Consider the following 21,764-nt stretch of genomic DNA (forward strand, 5'->3'; position numbering starts at 1 on the left):
GTTCTGTACGCGAGAGCTCTGCGTACAAGGCTCTGTAGTTTGATGCTAATTTGAGGTAATGAATTGAACTTAAAAGTCATAATCTCCAGTTCTGCGATCTCTCATCTGCGGCTTCAGAGATTTACGAAAGGTTTGGTGCAAACTAATTCTTTGTGAGAGCTTGCTCTTGTGATTAATAGTGATGAAGGGAAACACCGCGTGGTTTTTTCGTAACTCTCAGAAACGCAAAGAGATTCTTTCCCCCTCTGTATCCTTGCCTTCTTTAAAGGAAAGCAGAAGCAAAGTTGTGGGGGGGAAGAGCAGAAAAACCATCCCCGTTTTGAGACCTGGCATTGTGCTCCAGCTTCCCCTGCAAAGCTCCTTGCTGCTGCTCCCACGCTGCTGCCCAGTTACTGACCTGCACATTGGTCCTGCCTCGGTGCCAGATGGTGACCAAGCTGAGGGTCTTGCTGTCACCAGGACGGCTGCAATCGTCGCTGTCCTGTCCTGTGAAGGAACAGCCTGTCTGAATTTCTGCTCTTCTCAAAGATGTGGACACCTCGGCGGTTCAGCCTCCTCCCCCCCGACACTGTTTTACTCCGATGTTTCAGTCCCTGGTAGGCAGAGGTGGAGGAAAGGGACTCAAACTCCGGCAGGTCCCAGCCCCTTTCCGCTTGACATCGCCAGGTTTTCCCTGCCGGTGCCGTCAGCTGGGCCCGGCACGGTGCAGATCCCGGGAACAGGGCAGGGAGCGCAATAAATCAGATCTACCGACACGGGACAGGGCAGAGAAAAATGCCGTCTTTCCAGGTGATGAGGACTGCGTTCTCCTGCGGGAGCCTCTCAAGGAGGCTGGGAACGGGATGGGTTTGCAGAGTACAAGGAGGGCCTTAAACTGAGATTAACGACCCTGCTGACGTTACCTGGCCTCCCCCGATGCTGTCGGGGACGAACGGCCACGCCAGGACCCTGACATCGAGATGGGCTACTGGCCCCGGCCAAGCCCAGGACCCCAAAGGGGACCAGCTCAGATGCTGAAAATGCAGCAGGTGCCTGGTTGGGCCGGGATGGGATTATTACTGGCATTTAAACGAGGGGCTCTTTTGGCATCCTGTGAAGTGCAGTGGTCTGCTGCTACAGATCTGGGAGAAAAAGCTCTTCATTTGAATGCAGTTCACAATAATAATAATGGCAACATATGGCAAGTGACATTTCAAAGCATCTAAATCTCACCAAGGCACAGGTAGCCTTCCTAAATGTAAAATATTCAGCCTGCTGCATTAGAAAATGTGAGAGAGACGGAAAATCCAGCACTGATGATGCTGGGAATTAGAAGAGAGTCCCTAGAACATGACTTACTAAATGATACCAAAGTTCACAAATTTAAGTGCCTTAAGAGCGCACTTTCCCGACAGCTGAACATTTCCTTTAAGTCTCATCACCTTTAACAAATTAAAGGCAAACAGGCATTCATCAAAAGGGAGAATCCTCAACAGTTACAGCAAATTGACTTTAGATCGTTGCTGGAGATGCAGCGTGCCACGAGGAAGCAGGGCAGCGGCGCGGGGCACTGGCTCCAGCTCCCCAGGCAGAGCACGGTGGGAGCGGGGAGGACACTCGGTGCGCGGAGTCCGTCCCCGTAGCGCGTGGTGGTGATCGCCGTCTCTGCTCCTCCTCGGCTTTATGTTCGTTAATGTGGTTGAGCAATTCAATAGTGGGTTGTGGGTTTTTTGGTTTTTTTTTTTTTTTTTTACCATTATAAAACAGCCGAGATATGAGTGGGTGAAAAATGACACAGGAGCGGAAACAAATCCTCCAGAATCATAAAAAGATACCAGAGGGGAAAAAAAAAGACTTTTTACTGTGATTGTGCAGAAAATCAATAAAGCACCACTACGAGGCGGTGCTGCAGATAACAAGCAGATTATATCAGTTTTCACGGAACATATTGTTTGGCAGGCAGAATGCTCTCAGAGGCTGTAATGGTGCATCATAAAGTTTAAGTTAGTGTTGTTGGCTAGGAGATTTAAATAAAATCTAAATGCTGACATTTTTGATGGTTATTATTTATTCAATAACCTGAGATGTCAAACCTTGTCGTCTTCAGTTCTCTAAGCAGGAGAAGCTCCAGGCAGAGGCAGGCGATCCTTACACGGTGATGGATCGCCATTTCATCCTGCGCTTCGGCACAATCCCAGGTGAATGTTCTCCCAGAAACGGGCTCGAGGACAGCCACAGGGACACTCTCCCTTTTGACGCAGAAAATCCCACAGCAGAAACGTCTACCCGTGCCCTCAGGCGCGCAGCCTGCCCGGTCCCGTGCCTGCTGGAGGCTGTGCAGGCTGGAGCCCCCCCGGAGCATCCCCCAGGGCGAGCAGGGTGCCGGCAGCGGGTGCTCCATCCCCACGCTGGAGCTGCCACGCTTGCCAGCCCAGGCACCCCGCAGCTCTGTCTTGTAACCGCCGTGGGAGGTCAGACAGGCTGAGCATTAACAGGATGGGCTGATTTCTGCAGGACTCCATGGTTTACCCTGCAAATCAAGCTTGATCGGTGCCATGCCGATGACAGAGGAGAAATAAGTTGGCTGTGAGCAGCTAACCTTCTCTCCCCACCCCTAGATCATCCGGGACACCGGATCAATAGAAGAAATACTAGTGGTGCTTAAAGTCAAACGGTTTCAATCTACCCATCTGAAACACTATTATTTTTTCTCCACAGGACACATTTTTAATAGGCCCGTTGCCAATTGCAGGCAGTTGCAGAGCGCTCACTCTTACGCTAATTGCAAAGCTAATTGTTCTTATTGCAAAACCCATTATATAGTATAGTTATACTGCAGTTAACGAGATGTTTGGATTAAATGGCTCACTAAAAGTCAATAAAAAGAAATTTGCTTGACTATTCCTTTAATTTTTCAGATGCAGTGTTAATACACTGTTAATTCTCCCTAAAGGCCTGGATTCATTAAACTGCTTAAAGCAGGACTAATATATATATATACACATATATTGTGCAAAGGCATTAAAGCAGAACACCACAGCAGTAAGCACAAGACATCGGCGGGATGTTTTACAACACCGACGCCAAACGGGCGTGCAGCCGCCCAGCAGAGCTGACCCAAACGACGGCATCAGGCGAGCCGGGTTCCCTGGCAGGGTAGCGCGGCATCACGCTGCGCTGCAGTCAGAGAACAGGACGACCAGCAGAAATCACCCTAAAACAAGGGGGAGAGGTTGCGGCGGGAGAGGGTGCCCCAGCCTCGCAGCGACTCGGGGCAGCTGGGGTGAGCGGCGGGGACAAAGCGGGGGCTGCCAGCACACCCTCTGCTCCCCCAGCCAGCGCGGGCAGGCAGAGCTGGCACGGCAGCCGGCAGAGCACGGTGCGGCCCGCTCCGTCCCCAAGGCTGATCCGGCTCATGGCGTGTGTTGGCATCGTCCGGTACCGCGGCAGGGCTTAGTGACTGCTCATCTACACTGGGGTGCAGCGAGTGCCGCCGGCCTTGCAGTAACTATCATTTTATTTGGGTTTACTAGCATTTTGCCTGCAATTTCTGAAAGCAGACTGTCAGCCTTTTGGGACACAACAAAGCGCAGCAGGAGCAATATGAATATATCTCTTCTCCAAAATTAGATGGAAGACCTCATAGCACTTATCAAAAGAATCCCAAGCATCGGAACTCTGAGCAGAAAAGCTTCATTTCACCTGTAATGAACTATAAAGAACGCATAAATGCCTTTTATACTAACTTGTCTTGCAAAATCCGTTCCTACTTCCTTTGTCTCATTGCTGCGTGCACTCCATGGGATGCTGCCCTCGGGTTTTCACCTGCTACTTGAACACGGCGCTGGAGCCGCTCAGAGAACAGTCAGACCTGGTGTCCGGTTTTGGGGAGGGTCAGGCCAGGTGGGCAGAGATGGGCGAGGGGCTTCTGCACAAGGAACATTTTCAAGAGCAAATGCAAACCGATCTGGTGAATACTGAGAATGTTTTAAATAGAAGTGAACATGTAAAGGAAATCCTTCAGTCTCACTTCCCACTTTGCCTGGCACAGGCTCCTGACATGCTGCCAAGCAAGATATGACAGAGAATTATGCCTTTAAATGTGAGCAGAGGAGTGAGAAGCTGAAAAGCAGAATAAAGGGGCAGTCACACTCTTATTGCCTGAAACCAGGCTGTTCCTAGCGACCCGATGCCTTAATTGGCTAACCCGAGTGCAAAGAGAAACAGGAGAAACGAAGGATGCTGGTATCACTGGTTCTGTTTCCAAAAAGGTATTACTGCTGTTTTCCACAAGCCCAGATGCCAAGCACTTGCCTTCCCGTAGCTGAGTCACTGGGGCTGCCTCGAGCATCGCAGGCTGCGAGTGTCACCGGGGCACATGCTGTCACCGGTGGGGCTGCACGGGCACCCGGCCAGCACCGAGGCTCCCGCTGCCACCCCCCCCGGCTCCCACTGCTGCGTGTTTCTGGGCTCCTTTGTTCTAGGACAGACTTACTGTCGTTCTGCAAATGTGCTCTTAAAAAATAATGACGCTAATCCACAGTGCTGCAGCCCGCTACGCAGCAAGGTACAACGTGCAGCACGTACGGCTTAGTTACTTCAAAGTGTGCAGCAGAATAAACAAGATGACAAGGAACCATGAAAGGCACAACATGAAATGAGATTTAACGAGAGTTCAGAGTCATTACCTAGATCAAAGTTAGACAGGACACAGGCATATTCAGAAATCGGCCGTAAGAGCTGAGAGTGAAGAGCAGAGCTCGCCCGTGCCCCCGCGCCCGCCGGCGAGAGGGAGCAGCCCTGCGTGGCACCCGCCCTGGCTCTGTCGGCTGCGGACGCCGGGTCCCGACTAACCGCGCTCGCCCGCATCGCGGCCGGATGCGGGGCTGGGGACACGGTGGCAGCGGAGGGGCCGGCCCGGGCAGGCAGGGCTTGCTGCACTCACGTGCTGCCCGGAAAGCGAGGGTCAGAGACGGCTGCAAGGGCTGGGGAGCTGCTTCAGAAAATTTGGGGTGGCTGAACTGATCCAGCAAAGGCTGCAGGAGCGGGGGCATGCCTCTGCAGGGAAAGGTGCAAACAGAAAGGTACAGCGAGGCTCGTGTTGTGTTTAACCTGGCATCAAGTGCGAGCTGCGTGGGGGGGCGCGGGGAGGCGAGGAAGGGACACGCGTGTGCGCCGCTACGTCACCGGTGTCCAGGGCCCGTGTGGTCCCAGGCAGAGCGGGAAGGGAGGGGAAGGCGGCTGAGAAGCCCCGTCGCTCCCCTTGCCCCTGCCTGGCCGCGTGCCCTGGCCCCGAGGACTTTCACCGGATGCACGAGGAGCTCGGAGGGATGGGAGAAGCTGCGCTGTGCGGCCAGGGGGTGAACGGCACATCTGTAAGTTCTGGGAGCAAATTACACCGCAATTACAAATCAAGAAATAACAGCAGAGATCTCCAGCACACACGCCTGTGCGCACGAGAGAGAGAGAAGGGTGGTGAAGGAGCGGGACAGCTGCTATGAATACGCTGTAAATCAATTTAACCCCCAGAAACCAGGACCTCAGTGCACCTCGCCCTTCAAATTCGTGATGGAAACTGCTGCGTTTTGCAAGTCACTATTGTTTCTCCAAGTTACAGGGCATCGTTTGAGAAAGCCAAGCTCTGAAAAGCTTCCCACCATGTCTTATATTTTACTCTGGGACTTATTCCAATAACAAGAGAAATGAAAATAAAACCGCAACTTTTACATCCCTCAAGGTTACGCACAGACTCCACCGAAAACCCTTCCCAAAGCCTCAGTTCCTGTTCCAGCTGGGAAAAGACAGGGAGCAATAAATCACGCCCGAAAGGCAAATGGCGGCAATTAAAGTCCTCTCTGCAAGCCCGCCTGTCTCCAGGCCCGGCTGGACCGCAGCCAGGCACGCGCTGCCCATCGCCGGGCACCGGCACGGCTGCTCCGCCGTCTCCCGCTGCCGACAGACGGTGCTGCGGTGGGGAGGGGGCCAAGCGCGCTGCCGGCAGCCTGTGGGCGAGTCCCGCGGCATTGCCAGGAGCGACGCGGTGCCCAGCGCCGTAATGCCCTTGTGAAACAGCCGGCAGCTCAGAACCAGCTCTGAGAGAGGCGGGACGCCGGTGTCCGGTGCACCGACGGGTCACTGCCCTCTCCTGCGAGCACCCTGCAATGCCCCGTCCCCAGGGGACACGCGTTGGCGGGGCTGCCGTGTCCTCGGTGGCACTGGCTGCGGATGCACCAGGCTGCCAGCGGTTCGCTGATCCCACTGCTCCTACAAATCGACTCTTACAATCATTACTGCCACTGAGCAGGAGGAGAATTCTCCCTCGGTAAGGATGCCACTGCACGAGGGCTGTGCCCGGGGCAGGATCCCGACCAGCACCTGCAAATGCCACAGCGTCCCGGTGCCCTGCTCGCCCGCCCGCTCACCATGGCACCCACCGGCTTGGTTTGCTCTGCCGGGGAGGCAGCCCGGCCAGCCCGGGGTACCGCTGTGCTCGGGCAGAGCACCCAGTGCCAGGGTGAGCTGCCGGCAGCAGGAAAAGGGCCGGAGCGTCCTGGGCAGAGCAACGTCCTCGTCCTGCCGCACGCTGCGTGGTACGGCAACTGGGTGCCTCCATGCAAGAGACCTTGCTCCAACCAAGGACCGAAGGAAAACACAGAGTAAATGAAGCTTTAAAGTTATTTTCAAATTAAATTACAGTGAATAGAACAGGATTAAGCAAATGCCTCTATTAGTTTCAAGAACTGGCTTTGTGCTATAAATTTACATTGTTATTAAGAAAATGGGTGAGCTTTGCGAGACCTTCTCTTTTATGAGGCTCTGACTGCAGGACCGGCGGGGCCTTCGCTATCAATCTTCCTCCCAAAGTGGGTGTTTGGTGGGTTTGAAATAATCCTTGGCACCCTTTGATAACCCAAGTGTCTCCAGCTCGCCCCCCCCCCACCCCTGGCACGCCGCTCCAGCCAGCCGCCTGAACCCAAAATAAAATTACCCCATTGCTGAAAAACTAGGAACCGGTGAGAGAACACAATGAATAATTTAATGCCGGTCCCACCTCAAAACCCGGCTGAGCAGGAAACCATTCTCCCCCTCGATGGGGAGCTGCAGGGAAGCCACATTCAGGCTAGCCTAAATATTGGCAAGAGTTCAAGACGCGGCTTTGCTTCAGCCGGCTCTGACCCTCTGTGAGCCCCTGCACCGCGCAGCAATGCTTGTGGGGCTGCACGTGGCCGTGGGGCGGATCGATCAGTCCAGTCGCCGACCCAGACACAGCCCCGCGGACCGAGCGCTCACGGGGTTGGAGGAGGTTAGTCCTGGTTTTGACCCAACCTGGGAGCTGTTTCTCCCACCAGAGCCCCGTTAAGTCTGGAATAAGCCGAGGTCCTGGGTCGCGGCTCCTCTTTTCTGCCTTTGCGCCGTTGCTTTTGGTAGCTCGTGGCCTCCTGCCCTGCTCGCCCCTGGCAGGGGGTTCTGCAGCCCAGGGTCAGAGGTGCTTGCAGAGGGGCGAAACCCACCCTGAGGTGCAGGGGTGGAGGAGGATGCTCTGCCAGGCACCCAGCATCGCTTTGCCGGCCAGGAGCTGGCAGGGCGAGCTCTGAAGCGAACCCCAGAGCCGCCTCGTTTGTCCAGGACCCGAGGTGGGTCGCTGGCCAGCTGATAGAGCAAGCGGGGACAGGAGCGGGAGGCAGCTGATGATGATACATTTTACCTTTCATAAATAATGAAAGCAATCAAGGGACAGTATGTTAAATCACTCAGCGAGGAAAACTTTACCGCATGCCTGAGTTAAACACAAAAGACTGGTCTTCCTGTCGGGCAAAGCCTGCTAGCTTGTCCTCTTATTGCTCACTACGGTTGGCTCACTCTTTAATTTTTAATGAGCAGACTTCTGTTTGAAAGAGAGAAGGCAGGCAGGAGGGAAGACTACTAATTGCTGGCGTAAGAGAGCACCCTGGTTTCGGGGTGGGGATGGCCGGATTGATAGGAGGCAACTCTGAATTCATAAAGGATGCCGGGAGCATTCCCAGGATCATGGCAACGGCCAGCTGTCCTCGGCTGCGTGACGCTCCGGACGGCAAACCCGCTGGCTGGGACGCGGCAGGGTGCGGGTGCGGCGGCAGGGCTGCGTGTCCCTTCGCTGGCGGTGCCACTGCCTTTCAGCAAGGGGCACGGGTCCGGCTGCTTGCAGACTCGTACCCAACGCCGTCAGTAGCGCAGAGAGCAGCGCCAGCCCGTACCCAAGGAAGAGAGCAGTGCCTCCAAGGACCCGCGCTGTACGGTACCTTAGAGTGCCTGCCTTCATTTTGGAGTTTGCGGTTACACTCTGCATAACAGCTAATTAATTAGTTAACGATGACAAAGTGCTCTGACCAGCTGAGCGCTGTGCCATCGCTGCGGATCAGTCGCCAGGATCGGGGCCAGCCCCTCAGCAGCCCCGGGTTCGGGTGCTCCCACGAGGGCTCCTGCGGCCACGGGGAACCGTCTTACCGAGAGACCCGACCGGCTTCCGAAAGGCGAGAAACCTCCACGCCAGTGGGACTTCGCCGTGCCGTTTGCATTTCCCCACGTTCGCATCGCCAGTCCTTATTGCCTTGCCGAGAAACAAGTTTCTGTTCCGTAGGACTAATCTTCGGTTTCATTAAGAGCAGGGCTTGATTACTAAATTTTTAACCAGGGGAAGCTCCCTAGTCCATTACTGCCTTCCTCCCATGTTTATTAAAGCAATAACTTTGTTTTTAAAAGGGACATGTTTCCCTTGAGCTCTCTCACACTTTGGTGCCCTGATTAAAAAATATAAATTAGAGACTGAGCAGGTCTCTTGCTTCAAAGGAGCGTAAATTGGGTGGCTCGAAATCCTGGGAAAAGTCAGACCGTGAAACGCTCCGAGATGGGTCTGCAGACGATCACGCGCGAGATGAGAAGAGGATGAAGGTGTAGGTGGAGCAGCACGCCGAGGCCCTTATTTACAGCTCTGTACACTTTGGGGAAGTTCTGATTAAAATTTCATTACCGCTTTCTTTCGCAGAGGAGAAGGGCTCTGCGGGACGCTCTGCCGGATGGCACAGCTCCCTGCCTCCAGAGCCTTTGCGGAGCAGCTGCTGCCGCGTCCCCGGCCTCGCAGCCCCTCCAAGCTCCGCTCCACGTCCTTGCCTTTCAGCTTTGCGGCCCAAATCTTAGGGACGAGGAGTAACTCGGGGTGCAGGCGGGTCAGGAGGGCTGGGGCTAACGGGGCGACAGCGGTGCGGATGTCCCGCAGGGGATAAACCTGGAATAAAGTTTTATTCTAATGTGCTTTCAGCATGCTATAGGGGATTTGTTGCTTTAACTACATTTGAAATCTTCTTGCTTTAATTCCACCTCATCAGCAAAACGCAATCCATTTCAAGAGGCGCCACCGGGGATGAGTTACCCCGATCACCTCTGGACACTCTGGCTTCTCTCACAGCTCCCGGTCCTGCTTTCTCGGTGGAAAGAAAACGGCACTTTTAAGACTGGACGCCTTAGAATCATAGAATCATTTAGGTTGGAAAAGACCCTTAAGATCATCGAGCTTCATAATGCAGCTGCTCCACGGCCAGTGTCTGTGGCATATGGCCGTGCTTTCCGCACCTTTACCCTGATCGCTCTTCCCATCTTCCAAGATTAACAAATTATTTAGAAAACACCAGCAGCCTGCTCTTCGCACTCGTTAGCAGCTGCACATCTTCAGTGCCTCTGCAGACCAGACATTTTGCTTTCATTTGCAGAACTACGGGGACTTTTATTCGAATCTGGACAATGACGGTGTGGGAGCTCTTTTTTCACGAAGCGGAGCCTAAATGTCAGAATCTCGTCCAACACGTGGCCTTGCACGGAAGGTGAAGGACGTGGACATCCCCATCTACTCCCGTTCAGAGTGCTGCAGGGTTACTTTCGTTTTCCCATTATTTTGAAGGTCTGGTCTTTCCTCTTGGATGGTGCCGGATATGTTCCAATAGCTCCGGCCCGCAGAACCGCCTTTTCGACGTGGCGAGTTTGTGTTCAGCAGGCAATAGACCCCAAAATACACGGTCCGCATTTGTCCAAAAGCTCTTTGGATTGCCATGCCACTGCCTTAGTTTAATGAAAGAAGTTCAGAACCCGGCACCGCCTCTGGGGTAGGACGGGAGGGGACTCACGTTGCTTCTGCCTGCAATAAGGGGAGGTTCTCTAACAGCTGGTAGAAAAGCTGAAATGCCTGCAGAGAGCTGAGTGATATTTATCTGAAGAATGAAGTACTCAAAAAAAAGGCAGCTTCAGGTTGATTGAGATTATTTGTGATTTTGTGATGAATTTAGAAAATAATTTCAGACAAAGAAAGAATATAATTTTGCTAAATGTTAAAGATATCAACATTTTCTACAGGGAGCATTGCAATCTTTCATTTTTATTAGGGACTTTATTTCCTATATTTGCTGAAGAAAGGAAGCCTTGAACGCAAAGAGCATTGAAAGGTTTCATTTCACACTGACCCTAAATTATTTTTTAATTATTTCTCTAGTTCGCCGCTGCAGCAGAATGGCAGGCATTCATTCACACAGCTCTGTTCTCCCCCTTTGTTCTTCCCCGAGCTCTGCAGCGCGCTTCCCACACGCACCCGAGTCCCGACAACAATGCCGGGCACAAACCGGAGCGTGGGGGTGACGAGGGGGACACCACAGCCCAAACGCTCCCCTGAGACACAGGGAATCTCCGGGGTCAGCTTAGTGCCCCGAAGTGCCCTTGAACTTGACCCCAGCCACTGCTGGTCCTCTGCTCCTGCGAGGAAGGACAGTGTCAGCAGCGACCTACCGAGATCGCTAGAAAGACCCGGGTTAAGGGTGCCTCACCAGCACTAACGGCTTGATTTAAATTGTTAATGTATTTGCAGACATGAATTCACACATAAAGGACCTCGTACACGAGCAACGAGCGCCAACAAAGATTTCTCGGCTGTGCGTCAAACTGCGTGGAAATAATTCTGCACGATAAAATCTTGTATATTCTGAGGGGTGCAAATCCATCACTGGCGTATTTCTTTACTTCTGCTTTATTTCTTACTTTTTAAAAGCTGTGTCATTATTTATCGCTCCTATTTCAACATTGTGAAAGCTTAATGGATATTTTAAGGCCGGTACTGCTCACACGTACTAACGCAAGCCTACGCACGGCTGCCCTTTTATTTTTTTTACCTCACATGTAAATATTGATTGACATCATAGGAAATCCATAAATCAGAGTCCTTTCAAACTGACGGAAACCCGCGGGAGCAGCCCTTCAGCCCGCTGTGCCGGGCGCTGCACAGCCCGAGCCCGGGGCATCGACCCTCCGTCCGGCTGCGGCCGTGGATTAAATCCCGGATCGGCTGGGAAAGTCCCTTCATTTAATGATCTCATTCCTACTCGGGAAGGGCGGCGGAGGGCACAGGAGACAGAGCCGACTGCTCCTTTGCTTTGCTGAGGGGTTCCCTGAACTCGAACCCAAGACGGAGCAGAAGCCTTTTGGCAGATGTGCTGGGGGAGCCGCAAGATTTTTTCAGTGCCCGGGATTCCTGCAAAGGCTTCACCAGGAAGCAACTATTTCTGACAAAGCTCTTCCCACCGCTGTCGGGAGGAGGCACACGTAGCTCTGTGTGATTAAAGCACCAAACCGCCCGGCTGTTCTGGCGATGAGGACCGCAACGTGCTCCTCCATCAGCGGGAGAGCGGGTCGCGGCAGGGCTGAAGCATCCTTCGTGCCTGCAGACCGCTGCAACCCTGTCCTGGCTCAGGGTCATCGAGCCTGGCTCTGCCCGTGACCCAAATCTGGACCGTGACAGGAAACACGCGCGTTCGGTCTCTGCCTGAGCAAAAGGCAATTGGTCTCTCAGGGCCACAGCTATAAATTGTGCTGTTTGGGGGAAAAAAAAAAAAAAAAGAAAAGAAAAAAAGAAGAAAAAAAGGAGAGAACAGCTGACACAATTTAATTCCCAAAATCCCCAGCTCTGGAGCCAGAACGAAAATATCATTTTCTTTGTCCTTCACGTCCAGGGGTGGTGGAAAGCCAGGGCTCCCATGTAGGGGGGACGTGCCTGCAGGAGGAACGTCCCCGGGACGGATGGCCAGGACAGCCAGCGAGCAATGGGTCACGTTGGTGTCTTTGCACTATTACATTTTGATGGATAGGCAGATCAGGGATTTATATGAACTCTTTTCTGATCTTAAACTGCTAATTCATGCCCGAGTTCCCCTCTTCTATTTTGTTTCTACAAATTCAGTCAAGTGCTGATGAGATGAAGATTTAATGTCGAGCAAGAAGGAACAACCGGCTGGAATAAAAACATTCATCAGAGCGCAAGATTTACGGGGAACACGCAGGAGAAAATGAGTCACAGTTGATATTCAGATGCCAGTCGCTTCCCTCTGCCTGAAGCAGACGAGTGACCCCCCCGGGCACAGCCCCTTCGAGCACAGACCTCAGCGCTGCGGGGCATTAAACCCCCTCCCATCCCACCCCACCCCACTCCCCCCCCGCACCCGCAGCAGCACCCCGGCCCCGGGAGAGCCGGACCCACAGATTTCCCACATTCCTTGAGGAAAGCATCCCTTTCTCCTCTCCGGACAACCTGGCTTTCCTTTGTGCTCTGCTGGCTTTTCTGCTCTGTTTTTTTGCATGGTTCAGTCTTACACCATCTGTGAGTCCAGAAAAATGGAATTTAGCGTTTGGCCACAAATGGATGGTTCTGGTGGTTTTATACAAAACTGTATTTTTTCAAATGTTCCCGTACACATTTGTACATACGTATTCACATACATACACATACATACATACACGCATGTATACATGAACCCCTCAAGCTCCTGGCCTCTTGCAGCCTTACCCCGTGCCAGCGGTCATCGCTGCCACCTCATCCATAAACATAATACATACATAATATGTATCTGCCTCCTTCAGCGGAGAGATGTGACCGGACTTTTCTCTGTTATCTTTCCGTTTCCATGGTAATAAAAGTAGCTTCTGATAATGGCTATTTCCTAACTATAGTGAGGTTTGGTAATTTTAGCAGCATTATAGCACAGACTTCAAATGGTTGGTGCTGCACAGGGTCGTTCTGGCTCGGGCTTTTAATTGCAGGTGGATGCAAGCAGGTCCTTGGTGTCCAGGGGAGGATGCCAGGCTGAGGTTTCTCTGATTATCGTTAGCTTATTCCTAATAAGTCTGTTCCCAAGGATTAAAGCTCCACGAGCGATCCGCACGCCTTTGCTCAGTCTCGGGCACGTTTTGGGACCAGCACCTTCGGCGGCGATTGGTGTAACCCTGCAGGAAGCCATCAGCTCCCTCGTCACCTAAACGAGCCTCGCAACCGGCAGCTGATTTACCTATTAGCATTAAAAAGAAATAATGCCTCATATTTGCCAAAGCCTGTAATACAACCGCGTAAAAGTGATATCCAATTAATGTACGGTAGGATGAAATCCAGCTCTGCCTGGATCATAAAAATGACTATTGATTTCGGCGCTCCGCTCCCTGCTCCCCCAGCAGTTGGCTCCCACGTACGCTGCCGACCGGGCACCTACGCAGACACACAACCCTTTTTTTTTGGCTATGGCTGCCGCAGGAGCCCTTTGCCAGGCCAGGGATTGTCGGCAGGGCAGCGGGGGGGCCGGACCAGGACCCGTCTCCTGCCCTCGGGTGCGCAGGGGCTGCAGCTCGCCTGCCCCTCCTGCGCTGCTGCCGGGGGCTTCACCCCACGGAACCCCTGCTCCCCAGTGAAACACCCCTGGCATGAGGGAATATTCCATTTCTTTTACGCTTTCAGCGGCTAGTTTGAAGAATTTGAGGTGATTCGGTTCCTGGAGCAGGCGGGTGCCCCGGCCACGGCATCGCTCGGGCACAGCGGCTCTCCCCACGCCGTTCCCAGGGACCTCACCCCGGCGGCACCTTAACGAACCGCGCGGCCATCCACAATGTCATCAACGGGTCCGCTGAGAATAATTCTGACCTGCAGAATCAAATTTCCCCTACCCTCAAAAAGTCGATCTTTAATACCAAGTGTGAACCTTCTAATTTAGCGTCATAACAAATAATAACTGCCATCTTTAAGCTGTTGCTAATATTAGCCAAACAATCACAGACAAGAGCCAGAGGCTCCTCGTCTCTCTCGTTACCACACACTTGCAATTAATATTTATAAAGCAGGAGGATTTTTATTTTAAAAGGGAATTTTAAGTTGTCCTTCGTATTTTCAGACACAGGCTGCAAAATTTATAGGCTCTCCTTCACCTTCACTCTAAGAGAACTAAGCTTTTCATCTGATATATTTATAATTTTAGCCTGTAGGGACAGATAGGAAGCGAAGCACGGCCAGCGATCGCAGAGCTGGGGAGCAGAGGGGAGAAGCCAGCGGCCGCGGCCCCGGGTCGGAGGGCTCGGCTCTCCACGGAATCCGGGGCTCGGTTTCACAGAGGGCACTGGAAACGCCTCCGGATTCGAGGATGGGAAGATAAGTTTTGGAGCATTTCTTTAAAAAACAAACACAAAACTTTCGCCCTTTGGCAAAAGTTTTAATAATTTGCCATTGCTCTACGTGGAATCTTTACGATTATTTATTCACAATATTCCTGAATATCTCATTGTGAAACTAAAATTAAAATATCCCAATAGACCATGGCAGAAACCTTTGCATAAACCTGATAGGATTTTCCCACAGTAATAAGTCCCCAAGGTAAAAAAAAATTACAGAAGAAAATGTTTCAAAATAACTGTTCCCAATTAAAACTTCACCCAGGGTTTACGCTGCACAAGTACTCTTTTTTTTCAGCACGATAAGCATAAAAATGACACATGCCCAGCCAATGAAAATGAGCCAGTAAATCAAGTGATTTATTCACTCTGCCTGTTTAAAACAGGAGCCCCAGGGACACGGGCCCCTCTTCTCCTTCCCTCCATGATTCGCACAAACACACGTACACGTTCTTCCCGGCAATCTCGCCCGTGCACAAGAAGGCTCTTGAGTACACACGTGCGCAGGGCACGCGCAAGCCGAGACACGCGTGCAGTAACGCACCAACGCACACCGGCTGGGCACACGCAGGGACGCACCGACGCGCGCGCAGCAGGGACCTGCCCCGCTGCCACGACAGGACACGGCTCCGCCTGCAAACCCCCCCTCCCTGAGGACAGAGCCGGACTGAACGACGACACAAAGCCTCCGCAAACGGGAAGGAAGGAAATGTGAAGAGTTTCATCGTCTTCTCCGTGCTGTCTGGATTTAGGGATGGATACCACGATGTTTTCCTTCTCCGAGCACTCACAAAGCCAGCTTCACCGGCTAACGCTAGTGCAGCAGTCCGACACGCCTCCCGTGCGGGGCACGCAGCGGTACCAGGCCAGGAAGAGCCTTTGTGGCGGCCACCCCGTTCAACGCCCGCGCGCCAAGGGCAGGGAACAGCACTCCGCCATCTTCACATCCAGGTTGTAACTCCTCCCCGTGCCACGGCATAACGCGGGCGGGCTGCCCGGCGTGAAAGGCAAGGGCGGCCGCTCCGACCCTGATTACTCCTCCGAGTTGTGAGGGATGCGGCAGAACACACCCTGCCGCTGCCCACCGCCCGGCAGCATCGCACCGTCTGCCTGCCGCCGCCACGCAGCTGGTGGGACGAGCCCTGGCATGATGGAATGAGCCGAGTGCAGCGGGATGAGCCCTGGCATGATGGGATGAGCCCTGGCATGGCGGGACGAGCCCTGGCATGGTGGGATGAGCCCTGGCGCAGCGGGATGAGCCCTGGCATGGCGGGACGAGCCCTGGCACAGCAAGGGCCCCGGCTCAGCGCTCAGGTGGAGCAGGAGAGGACCTGGAGGATGCCAGCACAGCATCTGCCCCGGCAGAGAGTGGGCAGCGCCCGGCACTTGCTCCAGCCCCGTCCCAGAGGAAGGCGAAGGAGGAACAGCCCGGCGCTAATCGCTCCTAACGACGGCGGAGCGGGAACCACGTGCCACACTTTGTGCTGGCTGCTGAGACGGAATGGCCACACTCCCTTCTGTCATTTCTCACTTCATTATTCCCTTGCATTTTTTAATTAATATCAATAAAAGATACATTAGAATTGCAGAAATCATGGAAATGTCAAACATCTCTCGCTCGCTTTGGTAAGAACTTTGTTAAGTACCAAATGCAAATGTGCAGCTGGTGCCTCTGACATTTTGGTTCCTTTGCTGGCACAGGCTAATCAATTCAGTTTCTAATTTTAATTTTATCAGCAGCAAATCTGTTAGATTTTTAAGGCTCTGATGTAGGCCAATTAATTTCTAATCAAATTACCTATGTTCTGATAGGTGTCGCCTGCGCTCTCGCTCTCTGCAGTCCTGGGTCTGCAGCCCGCGACCTTGCCGGCGGCAGATGGGATCGACACCACGTCCCGCTCCGCTGGGCGAGGACACGTTAATTAACCCATTAACGGTGGTAATGGGCAGAGCGCTGCGCAGGCTGGACAGGCTCCCCCTGCTCTCACCTGCTGAAACGCTCAGCCCCAAAACGTGCAGCCCCAAAACGTGCGGCCCCAAAACGTGCAGCCCCAAAACGCTCAGCCCCAAAACGTGCAGCCCCAAAACGCTCAGCCCCAAAACGCTCAGCCCCAAAAAGTCCAACCCCAAAACGTGCAGCCCCAGCCCGTCCTGCAAACCACGCAGGGATCTCAGTCCTTCCTGCTGGCTCAGACCTGTCCTCGTCCGCCTCGGGGAGGATCCGCTCCCGCCCCGTCGTGCCGTCCGAATGTGGCATCGCTACGGCTGTGCCCCTCGCTCGCCATCGCTTCCAAGTCAGTACAAGTATTTTTAATACAGCTGTGGGACCTGCGGTTATCAGCTTAAAAGCAGAGGGTCCTGCCCAGCGTTGCCAGGGCTCTGCGGTCCCCGGCGCGTCCCTTCCCCGGCCCCTTCCCACCCATGACCCCCCGAGGTGCTGTCTGAGGGTCCGATGATGTGAGCACACGAGCGTGTGCGTGAGGTGCTTGCTGTTTAACTGGGAAAGTTTGTTGATGATAAAAAACTGTTGAGTATTTAAAACTGCTAGAATAGGGAATAGAATTGGAAATACAGTCCCTCTCAGTATCAGCTAATTTGCTATTTAGATGCTGGTTTTAAAAAATGTTAGGCGATGTACAGCAGGAGTTTGTATTTATTGCCATTTAAATTTTTTAAGCTTTTTTATTTTTGCCTGCAAGTCTCTTTGACGAAGGGTGTTATTAGTGCGGCAATTACCAACCCGGCTATCAAACTTGTGCAATGCAGCATTAAATAAATCTCAGAATTGATTGCTTTCCAGTTTTGAACAGATATGTATGTATCTATGTACGCATATATATATATGCTGAAATATCTGTGCCTATGTGTGTCTGCTTGATTGTCAAGTGGCAATGAATCACAGCTAAAGCTTGATTTTGCTTAAAGATACCTTTAAAAAGAAACACTCTTAAATATCAACATTATTACTTACAAGAAGTATTTCCTAGAAAAAATATTACGTGTTTAAAGCAGAGATGGCATGCCAGGACAGACGGACGGGGCCAGGGCACACACGCGGCCACAGGGACCCCGAAGCCCCTCTGCCCCCACCCACGCTCCCCCTCTCTGACAAGGGACCTGATTCCGACTCTTGGCGGTGATTTTCTTACATAAACCAGAATAATTTCTAGGCAGCATTTTCAGGCCCATTTGCTTGACGAGCGGCCGCAGCAGGAACACAGGGATTTGTCGGCCGATGGGCTAAACCCGGACTCGTTATCCGTGCCGAGCACCCGGCCACCAGCATCCCTTACGCGGGTGGCATGGGATGTTTGCTCTGGAATTGGCTTATCCCAGGTACCAGCCCGCGTCTCCTCCCAGCGACGGCCCCACGGAAGGGATGCTCTGGGGAAGAGCTGCCCCTCCTGCCAGCGGCACCCGGGCTTTCGCAGAGGAGGGTGCAGGGGTGGGGTGAGTCGCCCAAAGCTCAGGCAGTGTACGCATCACACCCCGCGATGCTGCGCTCGGCCACGGTGACGTGCCGAGCAGCACCATGCCGCTCTGCACCGCTGCTGGGGCACAGCACCAGGCTGGCACCGCACCGCTCGCCGCCCCGAAGCTGCCAGAGGGACCGCTCGATTTCTATCGCGCCTTATCGCACACAGGACAAAGCCAACGTGCACGAAGTCTGCGCCTTGCCCACCACGGGAGAGTCCCTGTGCCCAGGGCAGCGTGGGGATGGAGGCATTGCTGTGCCTCGCCGCGACACTGGAAAATTTGCCTCCAGGATCTTACTGCCTCTTTGCGCCGAGCAAATACCAGCGCAACGCATCAGGGAATGTGGGTACGGTTAAGCAATCCACAACCAAATGGCATCTTTCGGGGATGCCCCAACGCTCCCAGGTGACACAGAGCAGCGGCCAGGGCCGCCCCGCCGGGCTGGAGGAGCCGTCGGTGCTCGCATCCCCGTGGGCTGGATCCAGCCCCGCAGCTGCCGTCCGGCTTTTCACCAGGACTGCATTCGGCTTAAGGGCAAGACAGGAGGGGGAATGAGAGAAAGTCTTAAAACAGCTCAGTCTGGAGAGCAGAACAGGGGAAGGAGTGCTCTTCCTAATCAGGAGAGACACCAGCTCTTCGTAGGCAGATTAGCCTTTTAACCGGCTCTCTAACAGTCAGTCAAACCCAATCCCGTCTCTCTCCTGACAGTTTTGCACCACCAGCCAGCTCTGCTCCCGCACACGCGTGTGCCCCGCTTGCTTCCACCCGTGACGGGAAGGTTTGTCTTCCCTCCTCTTTCCCCTGGCAAAGGAACCTGAGCCAGTGTCACGACCCGCTACGCCGCAGAGCTATACACGTTTTAATATCACTGATGAAAATATCAGCAACTTATTCATTTACAAGCCAGAAAAATAATGAGTTCAAGACTGGAGACAAAGATTGAGGGTGGGTGACATTTACCTCCTGTGACAGCTCTTGGAGGATTACTCAGGCTGGGATCATTTTCTCTTCGCCTTGTTGCATGGCTCTTCGTAAGAGTATTTGCCTTCCGATGGATGCCAAGTTTTCAAACCCAGCCCTTGCATGTGCACTATTCCGTGTGCATCTCTGCTTTCCTGCATACTTGTCTACGCCCACGTGCAATAACCTGCACGTGCAAAACTTGATGTTAATGAAATCAGATGGGTTTGGGGATCCAGTTCTGCCGGTCAGCCACACCACTTCTGTCCCGACGACTTCTGCAGACACTGTCCATGAGACGCATGAGTCGGTTGTCTCAGGAACGGCACCCCTCCACCGCAGCACCGGGAGCACCTGGCCCTGGGGACCCTTCATGGCCAGGAGGGAAAAGGGAAAGGGGGGAACTGTTTGCTCGCTGCAGCAGGGACCCACGTCCCAGCACCGACAGCACGGTGATGTCCCTGCAGCACGCAGCAGGCAACGGAGCAGCTCCGGAACAAGCCCACAGGGAAGCACTGACCTGCTGCCGGGGGGCAGATCTTGATCTTGTCACAAGCACCGGCCTTCTGCTCCTCCAGCACCCTGCCCGTACGTACCTGCCTGCCAGGGCACGCGCTCTGCCTGCAGCGCGGAGCAGAACCCCCGGAAAGGGCTGCGGTGCAACTCTCCAGCTTGCACATTCATTAAGCAGCTTGAAAAGCACAAGCTTTATTGTTCCAGGCCCAGAGGGAAGCAGTCAAGAGCGCATCCTATGACTGCTCCAGGTTTGTATCTGCTCCATCGTTATCTGCGGCCCGTAGTAATCTCCAATCTTTATACTTTAATTTGAAAGTCAAAGAGATTTTTCAGCCTTTCATGTGCTGAATGACAGGCTCAGCTCCCTCCCCCAGCATTGCCTCTCTGACTCACTCATTAGAAGGTATTTTAAAAAGTGCTAATGACAAAAAGTATGTTTTGATGTTTACTCTTATGAGTAAATAAACCCCTCTCTGGGGTATTTAAAGAGGTTTTTGCCTCTTCCTACCCCACGTCCGTGGGTCCTGCGCTGTGAGCCAGGATGTGATGCCCTGGGCGCTGCGCAGAGTGCTGGGGCTCCGTCCGTGCAGGAAACCTCGCTGCCTCGTCGGTAAACCTCAGCTGCTTCTCCTTGGCTGCCGTGCTCGAGGCTGAGCGATCAGCTACGGCGCCGGGCCAAGGGTGCTGCCAGGGACGCGCGTCCCAGCTCCTGCACTCGCTCGTCCCACAGAACGTGGGAGGGTAAAGCTTCAGGTGGGTGACAGCGGGGCAGCCCCCAGGCAGCGGGGCAGAGCCGGGGAAGCACCGTTCCCCCTGTAGAAGTGGCATCCGTTTGAACGGATCTCCTTTCCTGGCAGGGCAGTCAGCGGCGTGGGACTGACCCAGCTCTTCTCTGCAGAAAGGGTTCAGGTTTCTGCACAGTGACAAGCAAGACTCACCCAAGCTGTTCATGCAATAGTTTTCACTCCAGCCAAGGTTAGGCGGGCAAGCCAAAGCAGGAGAACCACGTTACTGCTTTTATCACTACACAATGAATTTTTATCCCTTACATGAGCTGTCCTGTTCAGAGACTTTGCCCTCCTCCCTCTCTGCCTGCAACCACAGATGGGGTGGAAGGAGAGGGAAACCTGTCTCCACGTCCCCAATTTGCAGGATAACTAAGTGGAAGCACTGGAGCCAAGATGTTTAAATCATGCATCCTAATGCGATGTTGCTGCGCAACCACAGCAGAGCAGCAGGCGTGCCTGCGAGCAGGCGTCCCCGCGGGAGGAGAACTTGCATAACAGAAGTTTCTCTATTGACGGCGCCGATCCCGCGCAGGCTTGTTCCTCCTCCCCGCACCTTCCCCTCCAGGACGGCAGCTGTTGCTCGAGCGAGCCCAGTGCTTTTTTTGCCTCATCAATCTATCCTGGTGGGCCTTCCATACACATCTTATTATTCTGCCTGACATCTGCTCACAGTTTGTTTCTAATTCCTCACTCTGCTGCTCCTTGTCTGACTCTGGCCGTAGAGCTTCTTACGCAGACCTAAGGCACGTGCAGCTCGCTGGGGAAAAACCTTCCAGCCCACCCGCCCTGTGCCTGGCACGGGAGAAGTGGTTTTTCTCGGAAGGCGAATCTCTGCAGCGCGGTCCTGCGTGGGGCCAGGGTGGTGGGATGGGGGTGAGTGCAAGTTCCCACGGCAGCCTGACGTTCACCACCTACCCTGCGCCACTGGGCAGCTGCTGTGTGGCTTGCCAGGGATGTCTGCATTTCAGTGGACTGCTAAATAACCCTTAATATCAGCTTTTTAATGGACAAGGTCAGCTCTGAGTTATTCTGGACGTACGCAGGTGCAAGTGAGAGCCAAACGCTGCCCAAAGTTTGCAGGATGCTTTGGATCCTCTGGGATACAAACGAATGGGTGGGTGCCAGCTGGTAATGGTAAGCAGATGGCAGGAAGACTGCTGAGAGAGGACTGGTTTATTTACTTGCCTATTCATTAATAGACAATATTTTGGGAAAAGAAAATGAACCTGACATTGTACCACCCACCTGCACTCAGAGAGAACAGGCACAGGCACGGGGCACAGCTACCTGCGCCTCTCCCCTTCCTCCCGCTGGGGATTCCTACTCTCCCGAATTTATCTGCTCTTTACCAAGGCTGGTAGAAGGGATCGGGCCCTTCCAGTCTTCTGCACAGTTCTGCAAAGCTGGGCCTGATCCTGGAGTGGGGCTGGGATGGGAAATCGAATAGCGAGCACTGCGAGGGGCCACTTCCCTGCCTCAGGCAAGAGCAGCTCTGCTACGCCGGTCCGAGAGATGCTTATTTACCCTATTCCTAGAAATCAAGAATCC

At 53.5% G+C, this 21,764-nt stretch overlaps 1 long non-coding RNA gene across 1 annotated transcript in view; it reads right to left on the reverse strand.

Annotated features, from left to right (window-relative positions):
- Positions 1-398: 398 nt before the first annotated feature.
- The window catches only part of LOC142604786 (uncharacterized), a 229,422-nt gene continuing 208,056 nt past the window's right edge, over positions 399-21,764 (reverse strand). Inside the window, exon 3 of the long non-coding RNA XR_012838626.1 lies at positions 399-486. This is a non-coding gene — a long non-coding RNA (uncharacterized LOC142604786). The remainder of the gene's footprint in view (positions 487-21,764) is intronic.

The sequence above is a fragment of the Balearica regulorum genome, chromosome 22 (assembly GCF_011004875.1).
Source record: "Balearica regulorum gibbericeps isolate bBalReg1 chromosome 22, bBalReg1.pri, whole genome shotgun sequence".
Taxonomy (NCBI): domain Eukaryota; kingdom Metazoa; phylum Chordata; class Aves; order Gruiformes; family Gruidae; genus Balearica; species Balearica regulorum.